We start from the raw sequence: 20,260 nt of genomic DNA, 5'->3' as shown, positions 1-20,260 counted from the left end.
TTATTAGCCGTATGCACAGAGATGTTAATTAAATCCATGGGAGCTAGCGAAATCACTAAGGTTAGAGAAGAGGTCCCAGGACGGAGCTTTAAGGGACACTCACTTTTAGGGTGAGGAAATGGATTATAACCTAGCAATAGAAGACTGAATAGTCAGAGACGAAAGCTATGATATGCGTAGGAAAAATCTCACTATATTTATGGCTTTGTCACTGCCGCTGCTGCCGCCTTCTCCTCCACCTCCCCTCTCTCTCTCCTCAACTTTTCCAAGTCCTCTCCTCTCCCCACCCTGGCCCCTCCTTCCTCCACTCCACCTTCCCTTTCCTCCTACCACTAGATGGCATTCTCTCCTTTCGAAGCTCTGCTGGGAAAGACATTCCTCTAAGAGTCCAAGATCAGAAATTTGCAAACCCTTTGGCTCTAGCCTGAGTTTGGGGTCCCTTTCCTCTTGTTTACTCGTGGGGATTTAGACCAGTGGGTTTCTAGAATATCAGAGAACAGTCAAAGCCAATAAACTCAGACAAGTTTGTTTGGTTTTTTTTTAGCAGCAATTTCCTGATTTATTGAAACTGATCCATTTTGCAAGTAATGTCTAAGCTAATCCCATCACATAAAGTAAATAGAATTTCTAGGCACACCTTTGGCATGCCTACACAGACAAGAAACTGTGAGATCAACTAGAAAATAAAGTCATATTTACCTGTACTACAGTTACAGAAAATCAGTACAACACACAGTCATGTTTTCCCACTGACTTCTGGTTACTAAAATCTTTCCCCCCAATATTAAACACATCTCCAATACAAACACAGGTTTATAATAATTAATATAAAGTCGGTATAATATAGAATATTCCCAGCAAAAAATCAATAATCTTCAAACACTTCAAACACTGCCCTTTTTGTCTCTTGTTTGACAACAGGTTGAAAGCAGGTTGAAAAAATAAATATATATGAAAAGCATACGCACAGCACTCTCACTACAGTTGGTTCTAAAAAGGGCAGCATCTCAAACACAATATAGGATAGATTTAAAAGTAAAAAGAACCATCAGTATGGCTTTAAGAGTTGCACATGTCACAAAATGAGCTAAAACAAGATTATCTTTAATAATATTGCAAAAAATTCCAGTTTTTGCATTTTTCTTGGAGTTTTCTTTTAAAAAGGAAGATGTGCAAAATTGGAAGCATTAAGGTGTGTCTTTTTAGCCGAGGTCCTAGTGAAAGATGGCAGTGTTCTGACTGTATCCTATAACCCAGAGAGAGAGAGCCCAAATATACAACTTTGTCAGGATCCAGAGTTTGATACATAAATCATATAGTTTAAAAAAAAAAAAGACGACCTTCAAATATTTTCCATTTCAGAAACACAAAAAAAGCAATTAAAAAAAATACAAATTGTGAAATGTAATCTACACTGTTTTCCTTTTCATAAAAAAATATTTCTTTATTAGCTTAAACATTGATTTTAAAAAAAGGTCAGTCACTTAAAAAAAAATTCATTACATAATGTCCCTTCTCCCCTCCTAGGCCTCCCTATGTTGAGTTCATACCTTGCATTTTAAAATTCAAAGAGTATACCAAATAGGAAACTGCATATATTAGTCACTGATTAGTATCCAAAAAACACTTTAAGGGTACTTGGCAGAGGGGAAATCCAGAACCTAAATTTACCTGTACGCTATTCTTAAAAAAAGGGGGGGGGGGAACCTTTCATACAGTACGGCACAAACGGCTAACCCGAGAGACAGGTTACTACTAAGGGCAGTTTGGAGAGAATCAGCAGTATTTAAAAAAAAAAAAAACAAACCACAACAAAGCAAAGTATCCTGAGCTTGGAGAGACACAAAGAATCGGAGCTAGAGAAGAATTCCTCAGCTATGTGCAAAGCGACCACCAGAAAATGAGGCAGTCCTCAGCCGTCATATTTTATCAAAAGGTGGTTAGAGCAGACCCTAACCTGAAAGAGACTGGGAAATTGATATAAAACTGAGAAGGCTGAACCAGGAAATTCCCATTGGTAGCAAAGGTCTTGTTTCCAAATGTATTTTCTAAGAAACTAAGTCTGTATTTAGAAAAGCAGTTAAAAAAGGGACCTTTCAATGAAAGGTTCAAAGTTCTCAGAGAGGTACAAAAGGTGAGATGTGATTAAATTTCTTGAGTTCAAGCCAAACGAGAGAAGAAAAAATTAGCTTAGTACTAAGACTATTCCTGGTAAATAGGGAAAGAAACTAAGCCCTTCAAAGAAATTTCAAAAACAAAAGCAAAAACACAACACCAGTTCAAACCCAGAGCAAGAGAAGAAGCAGCAGCAAGTTAGATGCCAAGAGTTCAGGCCATGGAGCCCTGGCTCCTTTCATTCCATATTCCTGTTGATAGAAAAATCTTCAGTCTCCATTTTTCTTCACAGACTCTAGTTTGAGTAAAGGACAGCAGAATTTCCAACTAAGTGATGTTTACATTCCTAATTAAAGCAGCTGATAAAGTTGTATAGAGAGTACCCTCTTCTACTTTATAGAAACTATTACTGATTTTACATAAAAAATACCCAGGATTTCTGCCCTATGGGGTAATATTTTAGAAAGTGATACCTGAATTCTTTGCATTTCCAAATCTGCACACCTCCATCAAAAACAACGCACTTAAAGTCTATATCACATATCAGAATGATTTATTTGGTTTATATGCTCAGTGTGTATGTCAGTAATCTAGAAGCATGTGCTATATCATTTTATCATTATAACTATAACAAGTTAGCCTTTTTGTGGGTTTTCTCTCTCTCTCTCTCTCTCTTTTGCTTCCTTTGCCTAAAGAGCATAGAAGTGGCACAATTAGAACAGGTTTGTACTGTCCATGGAAAAAAAGACAAAGCAATATAAAACACTTCTAAATGAACACAAAGTAAAGCTCAGCACCCCCAAAAGTCTTCATACAAAATCAAGTTCACCCTAGAGAGGAAGGGGACAAAAGTCAGCCTAGGATCCAACTTTTATCCCTTAAAACACAATAGCTTAAGGTAGTAAATTTCTACACTGAAGTCAAGGTGGATGAAAGCTGTGGAATGTCTTAGAAACCGAAGTGTTTTTAAAAATAGCTTTAATATAGAAAAAGCCACGATATAGCCATTTTTAAAAGTACTGTTTGCATTGGTCTGGATGCAACAAATGTCCTCTAGAAGAATAGGGAAAAGGAAGTTGTACTTAGAAGATCCCAGGCAAACAGTGCCATTCAGAGCTGCTTTTTTGCAGCTCAGGAGACCAAGAAGCACTGGGCTTGGGCTGAGTTGGAACTCTTATACAGTGCACAGGATGAGTGATTGTGTTTTGCACTTAAAAATAAAGCAGAAAGGTGCAATTTGTGGCTTCATTTGAAAAAAAAAATCAGCAATTGGCTTTCAACAGACTAAATGCCAAACAGCTTTGTACAGATTTGTCAAAGAAAAACAGACGACCACAAACATAACAGTTTGATATGCCTACTACAAACATCATTCCTTGACTACTTAAAAAAACGTGGTTACCCATTTTGGAAGGTTTAAGCAGCAAACTGCAGATAGGTTTGTCAATTCATCGTGTTAGCAGCAATAAAGAAAGCGATCCCAGACTTTGGCTCAGAGTAACAGGGGCTATCAGTAGCAGTGGTTTAGAAGATTGGCCCGTGTGATCCCCTTCCACCAAATTCAACTGACAGCAGCTCTAGCCTGAGTCGGGGGAACTCTTCAGCCCAATAATGCAGGCTTGCTGTGGGTAGAGCCCCAGCATCACACAATGCAAGCTTGCCTGAGGTCCAGAAGGAAGCACGCATAGGAAAACTGATGGACATTTCTTCAAAGAGGAACTAAGAGTGGCTGTGGATTAACTGGGTGGCATGGAGCTGAGGGGAGGAAGCCCAAAGGGCCACTTCTGCAAGTATGGGTGAGGTGGAGATATCCACATTACCCTGCTCACTTGAAAAGAGATGCTTGGCACAAAGCCATCAAAATCCCCAAGCACTATTAGATTGAAAAATCTTCCCCGTGGCCCAAGGAGGAGGCCTATTTTAAATGAGTGAAATTGTGAGATCTTTTGATGCTTTCATAAGCATTTTGCCTCTCCCATTATGGAAAATAGCACCTTTGAATCATTTGGCTTACCGGGTTACACCGGGATTATGGTGGTAGGTTTCAGGATGGCCCCACCGCTGCCATTCATGCTGTGTAAAAACAGTGAGGTCTTCAACCTGGAGTGTTGTTTTGTTTTCAGCACCAAAGCACAGAGGTGAGAGGTTCAGCAGAGCCTTTCTTCCTTGTACAACAGGACACTTATTTTCTGAAACTTGTCAGAGGAAGGCATCAGGCTGAGAAGGGAAAAGTGAGCTGACAACCACATGGAATAAAACTGAGGAAAGTCTTCTCCATTAGACAGAGGGGACATCCAGGGGCTGGAGTCAGGCTCTGCTGGGAAAGAGAGGTTTGGAAGGAACCAAAACTGGCCCCTGAGTAGGCTTATCTGGTTAATAAAGTACCAGGATCAATCTCCTTTGAAGCAAAGAGCTGGAATGGTGCAGGTTAGCAACAAAGGTCAAGATAGACATCCTAGCCATTTTCCTTTCCATTTTTGAAATGTCTTCGATTGGTCAGAATTTGCATATACCTATGAAAGGGAGAGTAGGAGGTAAAGCAGAAAATGGGAACCAGACTCATGTAAACCAAGTGAGTGCTGGCTGATCTTACCCCAAGGCCTGAAATGATTTTGTACATCCTAGGAGATCACACTGTATCTGGAACACAGAGCTAGGTACAGCTATAAACAGTGGGGCTGTTAGCCCCAGGCCCTGGAGAGCCACCCACCCCACCCCCCAACCCTGGAAAACCAAACTTGTGTAGGTGAAACTGTGCTAGCCAAGTTTCCCCACCAAAAAAAAAAAGCCAAAAAAGCGCCAAAAACAATTACTAGAGGTTTGCCTTGCAAAGTGATCACTGAAGGATTGGGGAGGCCATCTGTACTGGTTGGTTTACATGGACTGATAAGCACACTCACTAGTGCTGGAATTTTTATTTATTACTTTGGATAGAAGCCATCCCCTTATCCTCTGGTATTTGATTTAAGGTGGGGAAAGTTTTTTTTTTTAAAGCACATGGCTTTAAAAAAAAATTCCCTCTCCCCACTTCCCACTCCATTCACAAAGCCATTCTCTTCAGAAATAAAGTCACTTGCATGCAATGGATTTGCTTCCATATTGAGGCAAAGGCAGATTTAAGGGGTGAGGGAGAAGAGAAAGAGCCCTAGGAAATAATGGGAAAGAAGCTGGGAAGGTAGGGAGAAGGGATAATAAAATTTGCCACTCAAAGTGGCCTTTACTAATAGCTGAATTAAGCAGTTAAAGGACTTACATTTGTTGAAATAAAACAAAAACAAACAAAACTTACACATGTGGACAACAACAAGGCTTCTTTGCTTTTCCACACTCTCCTTCCTTCTTCCCTCCCTCCCCTACCCCTTGACCCCCAGAGATAGTTCCCTATGAAATCCAGGTAAAATCCTTGTCATGCTCCCCAGAATTCTCGTGTTCCTGGGGAGAGTCAATGTCCTCTTTGTCATCTTCTAAAATCACATCATCCTGGGAAATACCAACATCGTCTTTCCACTTGATTTCATCTTCGTCACCTAATTCCTCGTCACCCTCCACTTTGATGTCATCGGGATCCTCCATATACTGACTTTCTCCAGGATACATTTCATCTGGAGAGCCTTCTCCTCCATTCTGATCCAAGTGGCCAGGAATGCCTCGGCCTGAGCAATCGGTGCATACACCATGGCGGCGGGAACCATGCTTGATTCCCACACTAGCCGCAGACATAAACACTCGGTTACACACTTTGCACACATATTTTTTGTCTTTACTGTGAACCTGGACAAAAAGAAAGGGATGCATAAGTCAGTTCAGGAGGAAGAAAATCCCCACATTGTTTTCTGAAGCAGGGTGTGTTATGAAGAATATAATAGCTCAGAAAATAGTACCTGATTATTTTATAATCCAGGGGACATTAAGCAACATGTTCAAAATTAACAAAAAATATATTCACACATGGCAGTTGAGGTGGCTCAGTGAAAAGAGTGCTGGGCCTAGAGTCAGGAAGACCTGAGTTAAATTCAGCCTCAGACACTTACTGTGTGACCCTGGGCAAGTCTCTTAATCTCTGTTTGCCTCAGTTTCCTCATCTATAAAATGATCTGGAGAAGGAAATGACAAACCACTCTATCTTTGCCAAGAAAACCTCTAATGGCATCATGAAAAGTCAAATACAACTAAAAGACCACAACAACAACAAATTCACACAGAATTATGGATTCCAAATCCCCTAGGCCTGTTCCTTTTACTACTGAATCACTGAGTTTGTTCTGAATCTGTGGTTCATTTAACTTTTTAGTCAGCCTATCAACATGTCTGTCAATTGTACTCAAAGCCAATTCAAATTAACTCATGAGAGCCAATCGTTAAATTTTCAACATGAGCATTTACAAATTTGGAAATGAGCAAATGCTACAAATCAAGGCTCGATTTATTATTTATCATTTCTAGATTTAAGAAAGTGATGGAGAAAATATTAAGAATCCAGATTAAACTTAAAAGTGTATCATGTGTACATTTTTTTTTCTGGAGAGCCAGTTGTTAAAACATTAATTTGCACACTTCTGCCATCAAGGTCAGAGAAATAAAAAAAAAACATAGTCCCTGTCTTCAATCAAGATAGAAAGATAAGAGTAGCACATTTTTAATTAAAATAATTTGCACTTATCAAATTATATCATAAGCAATAAATTCCCAGATAACTTCTTTATACCTATATCTGATATAAGCTAGGCATGCTAAAACCTTCTCTGACATACACTGTTTCCTTTTAGACAATTTACTCTGAATCAACAACCCTTAGTCCTATATGCGACATACCAGATGACAGGGACAGAATATTCAATCAATCAATCAATTAATAAACACTTGTTAATCATCTACTACTTAGCAGGTACGGTGCCAAGTAATGGGGATCCAAATACCAAAAAAAGAACTGATCCCTACTCTCAAGTGGATTATATTTTATCAGGAGAGAAAACCTGTGCAGATATAAGCACAGACAGAATAAACACAAAATAAATTCAAGGTAATTAAATACTGTGTAGATGGAGAGGGAGGGGACTAGTACTGCTGGTATCAGGAAAGGCTTCACATAGAAGATGGGGCCCAAGCTGCGTTCTGAAGGAACAAAAGGATTCAAGGGGGTAGAGGTGAGGAGAAAGTGCACTTCAGGCATGGGAAAGCAAAGGCATGGACATGGAACACTCCATGTAAGGGACAGAGAGAAGGCCAGTGTGGCTAGACTCCAGAGGGAAGTGAGGAAGAGGGAGGCTGGAAAGAGAAGAGGAGACCAGGTTTTGAGAACTTTAAGAGTCAAACAGTGAAGCCTATATTTTATTCAAGAGGCAATAGGGAGTGACTGGAGTTTATTTAGTAAGACAATTACATGGTCAGAACTATACTTGAGGAAAATCAATGGACAGCCAGCAGCTGGAGGATGGATTTGAATGGGGAGAGACTTGAAGCAGGGAGATGAATCAGGGGGCACCACTGTAAAAGACTAGACAATAGCTGATGAAGGCCAGAATCAAGGTGGATGCTGTGTGAGGAGAGATGTTGTTAGAAGGGGTTAAGGTGGTTGAGGGAAAGTGAAAGTGTCAAGGATAGTGCTGAGTTTGGGAACTTGGGAGACTGGATGAAGAGTGGTGCCTCTGACAGAAACAGGAAAGTTTGGAAGACTGGGATTTGCAGGAAAGAGAATGAGTTCTGTTTTGGACATGTTGAGCTTAAGATGAATCTGGGACATCTAGTGTGAAATGGTTAATAGGCAGTTGGTGATGTTGGATTGAAGCTCAGGGGAGAGATTGGGACTGGATATATAGATGTGAGTCATCTATCTAGAGATGATAATTAAATCCATGGAGGCTGTTGGGTTTGTCGAGAGAGAAGGTAGAGAAAAGAGGGCCTGTGAGAGAGCCTTGGGGAACACCCACAGTTACAAGGTGTAATATGGAAGATGATCCAGCAAAGATGACAGGAATTGTCACTTAGGTGGAATCAAAACCAAAAATCCATAGAGGAAAGAATATCCAGAAATTAGGGTAGGTAAAAGATAGATTGGAAATTGGTTGACTAGCCAACCCAAAAGATAAATCATTAATAGTTCCATGGCAGGTAAGAAGAAAGTCTCCATTGGAATGCCTAGGGATGCGCAATGGAATGGAATAAGCATTTATAAAGCACTTACTATGTTCTAGGCACTGTACTAAGCACTTTACAAATATTATCTTATTTGATCCTCACAACAACCCTGTGAGATAAGAGCTATTGTTATCCCTCTTTTTACAGTTGAGGAAACTGAGGCAGAGATTAAGTAATTTGCCAGAGGTCACAGAGCAAGTGTCTGAGGCTAGATTTGAATTTAGGCCCTCCTGACTCTAGGTGCAGCATGGCATCCCCTGCACCACCTAGCTGCCTCTGTTCTTGGTCTTGTGCTATTTCACATTTTTATTAAATATCTAAGGCAAGGTAAAGACAGAATCTCTATCAAAATGGCAGATGACATGAAGCTAGAAGGGATGTTAACACACAAGATTATAGAATCATAAACTTGGAGCCAGATGTTGTCTAGTTGAACTCATTAATCAAATTAAATTTTATTTTAATTTTTTATTTTATTAAAAATTTTCTCATCGCCTTCATTTTAGATGAAGAAAATGAGACCCAGAGAAGGGACATGATCAGCATCACACAGCTAGTAATTAGGAAACATAGGCTTTCAACTGAGATCCTGTCCTCTGACTCCAAATCCAGGACACTTTCCACTACACCAATTTGCCTCCTTAATGATGTAAGGGTTCAAAAACAACTTGGCAGGCTAGAATTTCCGATAGAATAAAATGAAATTTAAGAGGGATAAATATAAAGTCTCACACTTGGGTTCAACAAATCAATTCCAAAAGTTCAAGATTCAGGAAACAAGGTAGTTTGTCTGAAAAAGATCTGGGAATTTTATTAGACTACAAGTTCAATGAGTCAACATGGCAGTGATATGCAGCCAAAAAAAGCCAATTAAATCTTAGGTTGTTTGATGAGAAGCATGGCTTCCAGAAAGAAAGAGATGATAATCCATCCAAACTTTGGCCTCATCAGACCACATATGGGGCATCCTATTGACTTCTAAACATGGCATCTTAGAAAGAACATCAGTAAACTCGTGAGCTATCAGAATGGTTAAGGGCTTTAAGTCTATTCCATATGAGACTCAATTGAAAGAAGAAGGGCTGTTTAACCTGAAGAGAAGGCTTTGGGGGATTTGAGGAGAGCAAAGGGAGACATAATAGGTATTTTCAAGTCCTTGAAAAACTGTGATAAGAAAAAACTAAACTTGCTCTATTTGCTTCCAGAGGGCAGGCCCAAGAACAATGGGGTAGATATTGAAACGGAAAATTTAAGTTTGATATAAGGAAACATTTCCTAACAATTAGAGATATTCAGAAGTGGAAGGAACTGCCTCAGGAAGCAACAGGCTGTCTCTCAAGCAGAGTAGGATGACTACTTATCCAGTGTGTTAGATGGGGATTCTTTTTTGGTTATGGATTAAACTAACTATAATCATTGAGGTCCTTTCCAATTCTAAAATTCTGTGAATTCACTACACTGAAAGTTCCATGAGGGCATAAATTGCTTCAACTCTTAAGTCTATAATCATTTGTCTTATCTAAATTTATCTACATTATACATCTCCCCTAGCACAGAGCTCAGCGTATAGTAATTATTTAATACTTGAATTTAACAAACAAATACTTCAATTAAAACTCACTATAAGGGCCAAGATAGAATATATTCATTAAAATGAGGTTCTACTCACATGTGAATAATTACAAATCACAAGGAAGACTTACTTGGACCTGACCATTTGTGCTCAAATACAACGGAGAGCAAGAATTCCCAAGCAGGAAAAAGGTGAAGGGCTTATATTAAAAATAGCTCTATGTTCAAGCTACAATTAAACCCCAAAGCTTGTCTATCAGCAGGCCTAAAGCCACTCAGAGAACAGAACACAGAATGGTATATGACTGGAGGTTACAGATAACACTGACAAATAGGCTGTCATGCAATTAATTTCTTTTTAACTTGGGGAAGCCAACGTTGTGTTGGGGAAAAATACTAGCCACTTTTTCCCTGCATGAGAAGATAAATGAAAGTAAAACTTTAGGTTGGTAAAAGAATTCTCTGTAAAAAGCATAGGCAGTGTTCATAATAGTGAGGGTCAGTTCAGTACCACCCCATATTCTGCTGCCTTAAGAATATGTTGCTGGAGTCCAGCAATACTGCCAGGTGAGGGAGAGTTAAGCCCCCAAAGGCTTATGATTCATGTTCTCTGCCACAATGAGAACAATCACTTATAATTTAATCTAGATATGGAAGAGACTTGCTGAAGTCATTTGGTACAACCCATGCCTAAGCTGGAATCTCCTACAAAACATCTTTAATAAATGGTCACTTAGCTTCCATGTGAAGATGTTCAGTTAGGGAATTACCACCTGAGGCAGGCTATTCCATTTTAGGATAGTTCTAATTATTAGACATTTTTTCCTTTGATCAAGGCAAAATTTGCTTCTCTACAATTTATTCTTATGGCTCCTAATTTCTCTCCTGAACTCCATTCAGTCCTATATCAGCAAATACGTACCAGACAAATCCAACTGGGATGCCCTTTAGGCAGCACAAATTCAGCATGTCCAGAAATGAATTGTCTTTCCCCCAGACACACCCTCTTCCTGACTTGTATGTTTCTGCTGAAGACTCCACAAATCTTCCACTCATCTAACCTCAGAATCACCCTCAATTCTTTATTCTCCCTCACTGCTCATATGTGAATCAGTGGCCAAGTCTAGTCAATTCTACCTCTACATTTCATGTCTGTCCCCTTCTCTCCATTTACATGGCCATCACCCTAGTTCAGGCCTTCATCGCCTTTAACTAGGAGTGTTGCAACAGCCTTCTTATTAGTCTCCCTGACTTAATTCTCTTTTCCAATACATTCTTCACACAGTGACCAAATTCATAATCCTAAAGCACAAGTCTGATCAAATCACTCTCTAGAGCCTCTAGGATAAAATAAATACCCCACTGTCTGTCAATTAAAGCCTTTCACAATCTAGTTCTATTCTACTCTTCCAAACTTATTCTATCTTACTCTCCTTCTTGTACTGGCCTATTTTCCGTTCCCTACATATGACACTCCAGCTCATCTTTGCACCTTTGCACAGGCTGTGCCCATGCCTGGGAGGCATTCTCTCCTCACCTCCAGAACCTGGAATCTCTAGTTTCATTCAAGAGTTAGCTCCTACATGAGGCCTTGGCTATCACCCTAGGTGTTGAAGCCCTTCCCCCATTCCAAATTACTTAGGATTTACTCCGTATGTATCTTATATTTATAGTGGTTATCTCTGTGCAAATTGTTTCCCCTCAATAGAATGGGAGCTCCTTAAGAATGGAAACTATTTCATTTATATCTTTATATCCCTAACACCTAACACAGCACCTAGCAATAACAGGTATTTAATAAATTACTTTTGAATGAATGGCTGAGTTTATCCTCTGGCACCAAGCAAACCAAGGCTAAGTTCTCTTTCACATGACAACTCTTCTAATAACTGCTGATACTATGTCCATTATGTCCACCTTGAGTCTTCTCTTCTCCAGGCTAAATATCTCTGGTCCCCTCAAATGCTCATATTAAGGCATTTTTTTCTAGCCCTTTCAATATCCTAGGTGCTTTCCTTTTGGATACTCACCAACACCTTCTGACCAGGACACTGAATCCCAAGAGACTCACTCCACTCATCCTTGATACATATTTTTAAAGAAGCCTAAATTCAGAATTGCTTTTTGGTTGCCACATTGCCTTGAATGAATTCATGCTGAATTTGCATTCCACTAAAATTCCCAGGTCTTTTTCATAAGAACTATTGTCAAGCATGTCTCCCTATTTATTCATTCAGGAACAAACATTTACCAATCGCCTACTATGTGCAAGTTGTTGGAAATGCAAAAATCATAATATCATATGTTTGGCACTAAAGTAAATCTTACAAATCATCTAGTCCAATTCCCTTAAAGGTTAAGAAAATGGGACCCAGAAAGGTTACAGGATTTGCCCAAAGCCACAAAGGTAGCATCCATGGCAGGATCTGAACTTGGGTCCTCTGACTCCAAAGTCGAGCTCTTTCCACTGTACCACACAGAGCTTGTCGTTAAGAGCTTATTTTCAGCTAGGGACTGATGTAGAAATGGACAAGTACACTGGCAAGTATTATGTAATATGGGATATAAAGGGATCAAAGGAAAGATATAAAGAGCTCAAAGAAAGTTTTGGAGTGAGAAGGGATGCAGCAGCAATCAAGGAAGGCCTCTTAGAAGGCCCCTGAGCTAAGACTTGAAGGAAGGTGAGGACTGTGGGAGGCAGGGATATGGAAATGAATTCCAGGTATGGGGACAGAATGCACGAATGCACAGAGGTAGGAATAAGCATGTTGAGTTTGGGAAATAGTTAAGACACATGCCCTGAACCAGGCTAGTGACAGTATGATTGCAAGAGAGAGGACAGACATAGATGGGGGGCAGGAGTAATGACAAGATCTGGTAATGCAATGTATGTGGGGGACGATACAGAGGGAAGAACCAGAGAGGACTATGAGGCCTCACAGCTGGGTGATTCAGATGGTGGTAACATGAACAGATAAAGGCAAATTGAGAAGAAGGCCAGGTTCAGGAGAGAAGCGGATGAGTTCAGTTTTAGATACACTGAATTGAAGTGCCAGTGGGACATTCACATGGTAGATGGTTAGAGATGTGGGACTAGAGTTTAGGGGATAGATTAAGACTGGATACATAAGCGCGGAAACCTGCATTGAGGTTATAACTGAACCCACAAGAGCATTTGAGATTACTAAAAGAGAAAATACAAAAAGAGCAGGGAAGAAGGCTTAGGACAGAGTCTTGTGGAGCATCCATACTTAGGGGGCAGGAAGAAAATAACCAATCAGCAGAGGAGACAGTCAGACAGGCTGGAGGAAAACTAAGAGAAAGCAGTGTCAAAGAAGCCAAGGTAGATTAGAGGAGAACAGGTAAAAAGAGAGGGTGGGCAATGGTGTCAAATGTTGCAGAAAGGACATTAGATGAATTCTGAGAAAAGATTGTAGTTAGCAATTAAGAGCTTGAGAAGCCTGAACAAATGATGGGATCAGAAGCCATGGTACAAGGGGCTGAGAAGTTAATGATTAGTGAAGAAGTGGAGGGAAAAAGTTAAAACTCCTCTTTCTATAAGCTTAGTAGAAAAAGGTAAGAGAGTTATAAGCTCTACACTGAGGAAAAAAAGCAGGTTCAAGGGAAGAGCTTAAAGATAGAGAAGAAAAGCATATGTAGACATCAGGGAAGAGGTTGGGAAAGACTGAGGCTAAGAGAGAAAGCAGGAGTAACAATGGGGTAAACTCCCAAAGGGAATGGGAGAGAATGGCTTCAGAGACCCAAGTGGAAATGTTACCTTGTCCTATGAGGCTGGAGAAGAGGATAGATGAAAATGTGGAGAGGTTTTGAGATGTAGAAGAGGGGAGATGAAGGAGTTCATGATGGACGGCCACTTTCTTGTCATCTACTGAGAGAGAGAGAGGTGGGGGTAGAATTTAGATAAATTCAAATGAATATGATGCACTGGGGGCCTGGCCAATGGAGCCCCTTCCTCATCAACCAAATACTACGCACATGACATTGTGCTAGACTCTGGGGTTCAAGACCAAAAAATAAATAATCCCTACACACAAAAAGTTTGCACGCTATACATAATTAAATAAATACAAGGTAATCTGAGGAGGGAAAAAGTGCTAACAAATGAGGGATAAGGAGCAACCACAAGGACAAGGTAGAATTTGAGCCAAATCTTGAAGGAAGGATTCAGAAAAGCAGAGTTGAGAAGAGTTCCTATTTCAGAAATAGGGGGTAGTATGGAGATAAGAAGTGGTGGTAAAAGAGTGTTGAGTTCAGGGAACAGCCAGTAATCTAGTTTGGAATCAGAGTGCACAAAAGCAATTAATGTAAAAACCTGCACTTGGACAAGCTGATTTTTTGAAACTTAAGTATAAGACTTTATTTACATTATCTCTAAGCTTCATCTTAGGTTTGGCCCATCCTAGACTGTCAAAATGGTGGAGGTGTGTGAGAATCCTGATTCTGCAGTCTAACATGTTAGATATTTTTCTGAATTCCACTTTACCTATAAATTTTATGTCCATGTTATACCCTATAGGCTCTATAGTGCCTCTAGGCTCAAATATAAATTCTTCCGTTGGGTATTTAGAATTCTTCATACCCTGGCCCCAAACGACCTTAGCAGTCTTATTATTCCTCTTCCTGCACCCTCAGGCCCACCCAGAGTTCTCTCTCTTACCTTTTTCTTTGCACAACTATACACCTCACGCCTAATATATAATCTTTCCTCACTCCACCTCTTAGTTTTAGAATTCCTAATTTAATTCAAAATTCAACTTTCTATTATAATTCTGGCAGTGGTGGGCATAGCAGTTCTTGGAAGCTGGGAAGCAGGCAGAGAAATGGCAGTGGGTACTGTCCTTGCTGGGCAGGGTCTGCTCTCTGGGGCAGCTGCTCTCAAGGATCACCCAGAAAGGCTCTTTGTCTTCTTCACCAAGGGGTTATTCAGCATGCTAAATGCTTATATGAAATCAAAGAAGCATCATGAGAGCCTAGGTTCATCTTTTGCCCCTACCTCTGCATTTGGATTAAGGCATTCCCATGGAAAAATGGGAATGCCTATCCAATTATGAGGATAAAAAATTTGGACCATGATTCAAGTATTAGTGAGCACAGCAGCCTCCTAGACCACTGTTTTCTCTTTATGTGGATCAGAAAACTATATGGGAAATTTAGTTCATTTCCTTATCTCAAACAATAAAAAATACTAATATTTTATAACTAAGATTGTTATAAGGACAACTTTAAATAATTTTTTTCTTTAAAACATGTGGTTCAAATATCAATTCATATATGAAATCTTTCTTTATCTCCCCAGATTGGAGACTCCAGACCCCATCTGATTAGCCTGTATTTATTCTGTCTCCCCCAACAAAATATGAGCTCTTTGAAAAAGAACCTATTTCATTTTTGTTTCTGTATTCCTGGTGCTGAGCACAGTGTCTGGCATATAGTAGGCACTTAATAAATGCTTGATGACTGATTCATCAGGTTATAGAACAGGACCAAGGACAGATCCCTGGGACATTGTACTAGAGAATGTCCTTCAGATTGACATTCATCTATTAACCACTATTTTGGGGGTCTGCTTGTTTAATGAGGTCCAAATCCATCTAACTGCTTGATGGACAGGGCTGTCTAAAAGCATGTGGCTTGCAGTGTGATTTATGTGGCCCACCAACAAGCATAGAAATATACATAAATGCTTAGTAAATGAAGCCGAGCTACCACAGAGCTCTCACTAAAATGGCAAATCAAAATATATTGTCAAAATATATATTTCAATAAAAATCTAAGGTTGGACAGCCCTGAGCTAGTCCATGTGTTTTCATCTTGTCTATAAGGATAATTCAAGAGGCTTAACCAAAAAGGAAAGGCAGCATGATGTGGTGGGAAAAGTTCTGAATTTGCAGTCAGGACTTGGATTCAAACCAGCCATGCTATGTATTACTTGTGTGATCCTGGGCAAATCCTAACCTCTCAGCCTTAGTTTCATCCCCTATAAAAGAAAGGAATGGGCCTAGATGACTTTTAAGATCCCTTCCATCTCCAAGTCTTGCTAAAGTCCACATGGACCATGTCTTAAGCATTTCTTTTGATTTACAAGTCCAGCAACCCTGTCAACAAACAAACAAACAAACAAGCTGAGACTCAGGGGAAAGAGAATTTGCTTAAAGTCACAGCATAAAGTAGTTACAGAATTGACACTAGAACCAAGTTTTCCAAACTCCTGCTCAGAGTTCTTTCCAAAATACATTGCCATCTCTTTGTTAATGTATCTCTATAGATTACGATCTTATCATTGTGGGTACTCCTACCAAGCATATATATCACAACCCATTCCTACCTTCTCATCCTGTGCAATTCTTTTCCGTGTTGTCTCATAAATCATCTATAGAGGAGTTATCCATCATACTGGGTCTTTTTACATTTTGTGGCTAGCAGGACAGCATTTGGACTGTCCACCTATTATCCCTCTCTCTTACGACATGTTCAGCCCATCTCCTTTTCCGAGCGCACATTTCCTGGATGCTTTTTCTTATACCATTTCTTATACTGTTAAAAGGCACTAAAATGCAATTTCCTGCCAAACTGAGTGCCTCTCCCTTGAAACAGCACACTATCTTTGTTGTTTACTCTTTTCTCGTTAACACTTTCAGGAGATATTTCTGGCCAAACGTCCTAAGAACACACCCATCTTGTCCTACCCTTCCCCTGAGTAAGCAAAATATCATGGCAGGTACTATTCTATGAATGACTTAAAGGCCAAATTGTGAAGCACCTCTGTCCTTAAATATCCCCATTGTCCAGCAAAGAACCAACATTCCATATGGAAAGCCAACATGTGACTAGTAGTGGTGCCTATTGAAAACACTTGTGGGAATGTGGGCACCTCACCGGCCTACATGGCCTTCAATAAAATGCTCAGTGATGCTGCTTTGTGGTTAAGTACCCTGGCCTTGGCCTTGATGATAGACCCTTGTATTTTCAATGGCTGACCAAACCCCTCAACCTTAGTATATCCAAAACAGACATTTTCTTTCCCCCAAACTATCTCCCCTTCCAATCTGCCCCATTTTCCTCAATGATACCAGTATTGTTTTAGTAACACAAGTTAGAAGTTTGGGCATCATAGGATCACAGACTCATGCTTAGAAGTGATCTCAGAATAATCTAGTTAACTCATTCGTGAAGCAGAAATCCAGCCTCTGCTCAAAGAACTCTAGTGACAAAGTGTTAGAGTGCAAAGGGGAATGGAAAAAGTGAAGAGATCTGGGTTCAAGTCCTGTCATTAATCAGCTGCATAAGCTTGGATAAGTCACTTAACCTTATTGTACCTTAGCTTCCTCATCTATAAAATGGGATTGGGTTTCCTAAGGCACCTTCCAGCTCTAACAATCTATGAATTTAGAGTCATACCTCTGGAGGCAGTTAGTCAAGTATTTATTAAGCACCTACTAAGTGGCCATCTTTGGAGGCAGGTAGAGTTGTTTACCTTTCCCACCCTTTTTCAGGAGCCTACAGTATCTTCCTATCACTCACTATGTCAAGTTTAAACTCTTCTTCATGGCTTTCAAGGTCTTATATAATTTGGTTTTCCTCTAATTTTTAATCTTATCTTCCACTATTCCCCAGATATGCTCTCCATTCCAGGTGGGTGAGTCTCCCATTACTCTTTGTACATTTCATATGCATTACTATTTCCTGTTTTTATTACTATTTTTTTTTGTTTTTACTTGTGCTATTCCCTCAGCATGGAATGCTCGCATATCCAAATCCTACTTATCTTTAAAGGCTTAGTTCAATCAAATCCCACTTCTTCCATGAAGTCTTTTCTGACTCTACCAGGCTGGAACTTCTACTGCATTTATATCAGTGCCACATTTTAATATACTTAATTGTTTTCCCTACTATAGGTAGCTCTTCCTTTAGCATAGGATCTACTTCTTGTACTTCTTCAGCTGTTCAATAAACAATTATGCAATAGTAACAACTCACATTATCTACATTTTATACAATTAGATTATATGTAGTATAGTAACGTGAAAAGAACACTTCCATATTCCACAATGTGGGATCAAATTGAGACCTTGGAAGTCTTCAAGCAGAGATTGGATGACAGCTTGTCAGGTGGGGATTTCTTTGTGAAGAGGATGGACTAATGGCCCTTTGTATTTTCAAATTCTATAATTTGGTCATTCTTTTTTGAGGCTCTTATTATTTTGGGCAAATGACTTAACCTCACTGAGCATTTATCTATTACATGGCACAAAAATTAAGATGGTGTGGTAGACAGAGAGCTGGTCTTGGAATCAAGAAGATCTGGTCTGGATCCTGGGTAAGCCTCTTAACCTCTATGTATACTTCAGGTAATTCCTGAGGATAGGGATAAATGGATTGTAACTTGTGTTGGAGAAGGGAATTCCCACAGTGAGAGTTTCTCACACTGACAACATCACAGATCTTTCACGTATTTGAACAAGATGGGAATAATAATACTTGCAGGACCTACCTGACTCAGTTGTTATCAAGAGTACTTTGCAAATCTTAAAGTCTCTAGAAACATGAGCTATTATTATTAAAATTATTTATTTTATATGTACAGTATACATGAGTCAATCCGTATATCAGCAGGTTATCTTTGATGTTGACTAACCATAGCTAGTCCTTCTGAACGTTCAAAAGCCAAGCAAGGGGAGCAGGAAGGACAAAGCCAAGGAAGGGAACCAATCTCTATTCTAGACTGATGAAGGCCGAGGGGCAAGAATTAGCCGTTGTGGCCGCTGTTATTATTTTCCTTCTCTCTGTTTTCTTCACACACATAAGGTTTAGAACCTTTGATACAAGGGCCAAATCTAATGCAAGAGGGCTCTGATGTCATTTCAGTCAGAAGACACTATATACATTCTGCTTAGAAAAATAATGGATTGAGCACACTTACACAACCATCTAAAGAGGCCCGCAAATAAAGAAAGGAAACACTTCAGTCCTTTCTGTGTTGCCTAATTTAAACAAAAAAATTACGGAAAACAAACACCTTCATATTGTTTCTGAACCACACACATATTTTCCCTGAATCCAAAGACTTTCCTCATACTCCAAACTTAATGGGGTCTAGCCATAATATGTAGGGTCTGGTGGGGGGCAATATCCTAGGTCCTGCCCCACACAGGCTATTTTTTTTTCCTTTGAAAGGTATTAAAATTGTCCTTGATGTTTAATTGGCCCAGGAAACTAAGGCTCAGGCTATTGATGTGGTTCCTGGTTGCTTGAGTACAAAAAAAGCCTCGAACTGCCCCTGATGATTAACTTGGGGACTATCATGACCAACACAGAGGCAGGGAAACTGACTAAATAAATCTCTTTTTGTTAACTGTCAGAACTTCTATGAGTGTTTCGTTTTGTTCTAACATTGAACCTCGGGTGGCAGATGAGCCTGATCAGCCCTAGTATATAATGCTGGGTATCCAAAGCATATTTTCTGGGATTGGCTTAATTGAGGTGGACACATCTGAGATCTGGTTTTTCTTCTTCATGTGGTTCCTAGTACATCTCTTTTGTTCATTCTTTCTTCTCTGTCTCCAGTGCCCTCTATTTTTGCATAGCTCTTCAAAGACAGGAGACAGAATGGACTTTTACCACACATGTCCAAATATTGATTGCAAACTGATTTTCAAATTATTGATATAATCACAGATAAGAACATTAATTTTAAATGTAAAGCTATCAGCACAACTTGATAAGATTTCTTTCAATAGTGCCATAGTTTGCAAGAAAAAATTAAATATATATACACCCATACATACATATACATACATGCAGACACATGGATTAGAGAAACATATATCTATATACATAGATACAGACATGTATTTTAGGGATATATTATGAATATATTATATTCACAATATATGGCTATATTAATATATCTATATATGCACATGCATGTACACACACATATACATACACGGGCACATACATCCATGACCCTGTTTGAAAATAACAACAGCCCTTGTGAGGTAGGGACTGTGGTCTTTGTTATCCTCACCTGACTGATGAAGCTGGGAGAACTTAAGTGGTTTCTTCCTAGTCACACAAATAATAACAACTGGAAGCAGTACTTTGAATCAGGGAGATCTATCCTAAGTCTTATACTTTATCCACTGTATCAGGCTAACTCTCAAAGCCAAGACATACAATTTAATCAAGTTGCTACTTGTTTCATATGTGGTTTTTGTTTTCTTTAAATTACTAAACTTCTTGAAAGCTCAAAATAGAACTTTCTTATAAAAATGTACAATTCAAGTGACATGCATTTATAAACTTTAGGTTTGGGTTATTTCCAAAAGGTCATTTTTTTGTTATTTTAAAACAAAGAATTTGAAAAATAAATTTTTAAGAAATAATGCTTTTAGGCACAAACCTCAGGAAAAAGTTA

This window comes from Trichosurus vulpecula, chromosome 3, assembly GCF_011100635.1.
Source record: "Trichosurus vulpecula isolate mTriVul1 chromosome 3, mTriVul1.pri, whole genome shotgun sequence".
In the NCBI taxonomy this organism is placed as follows: Eukaryota; Metazoa; Chordata; class Mammalia; order Diprotodontia; family Phalangeridae; genus Trichosurus; species Trichosurus vulpecula.
This window is presented reverse-complemented; position numbering follows the sequence as displayed.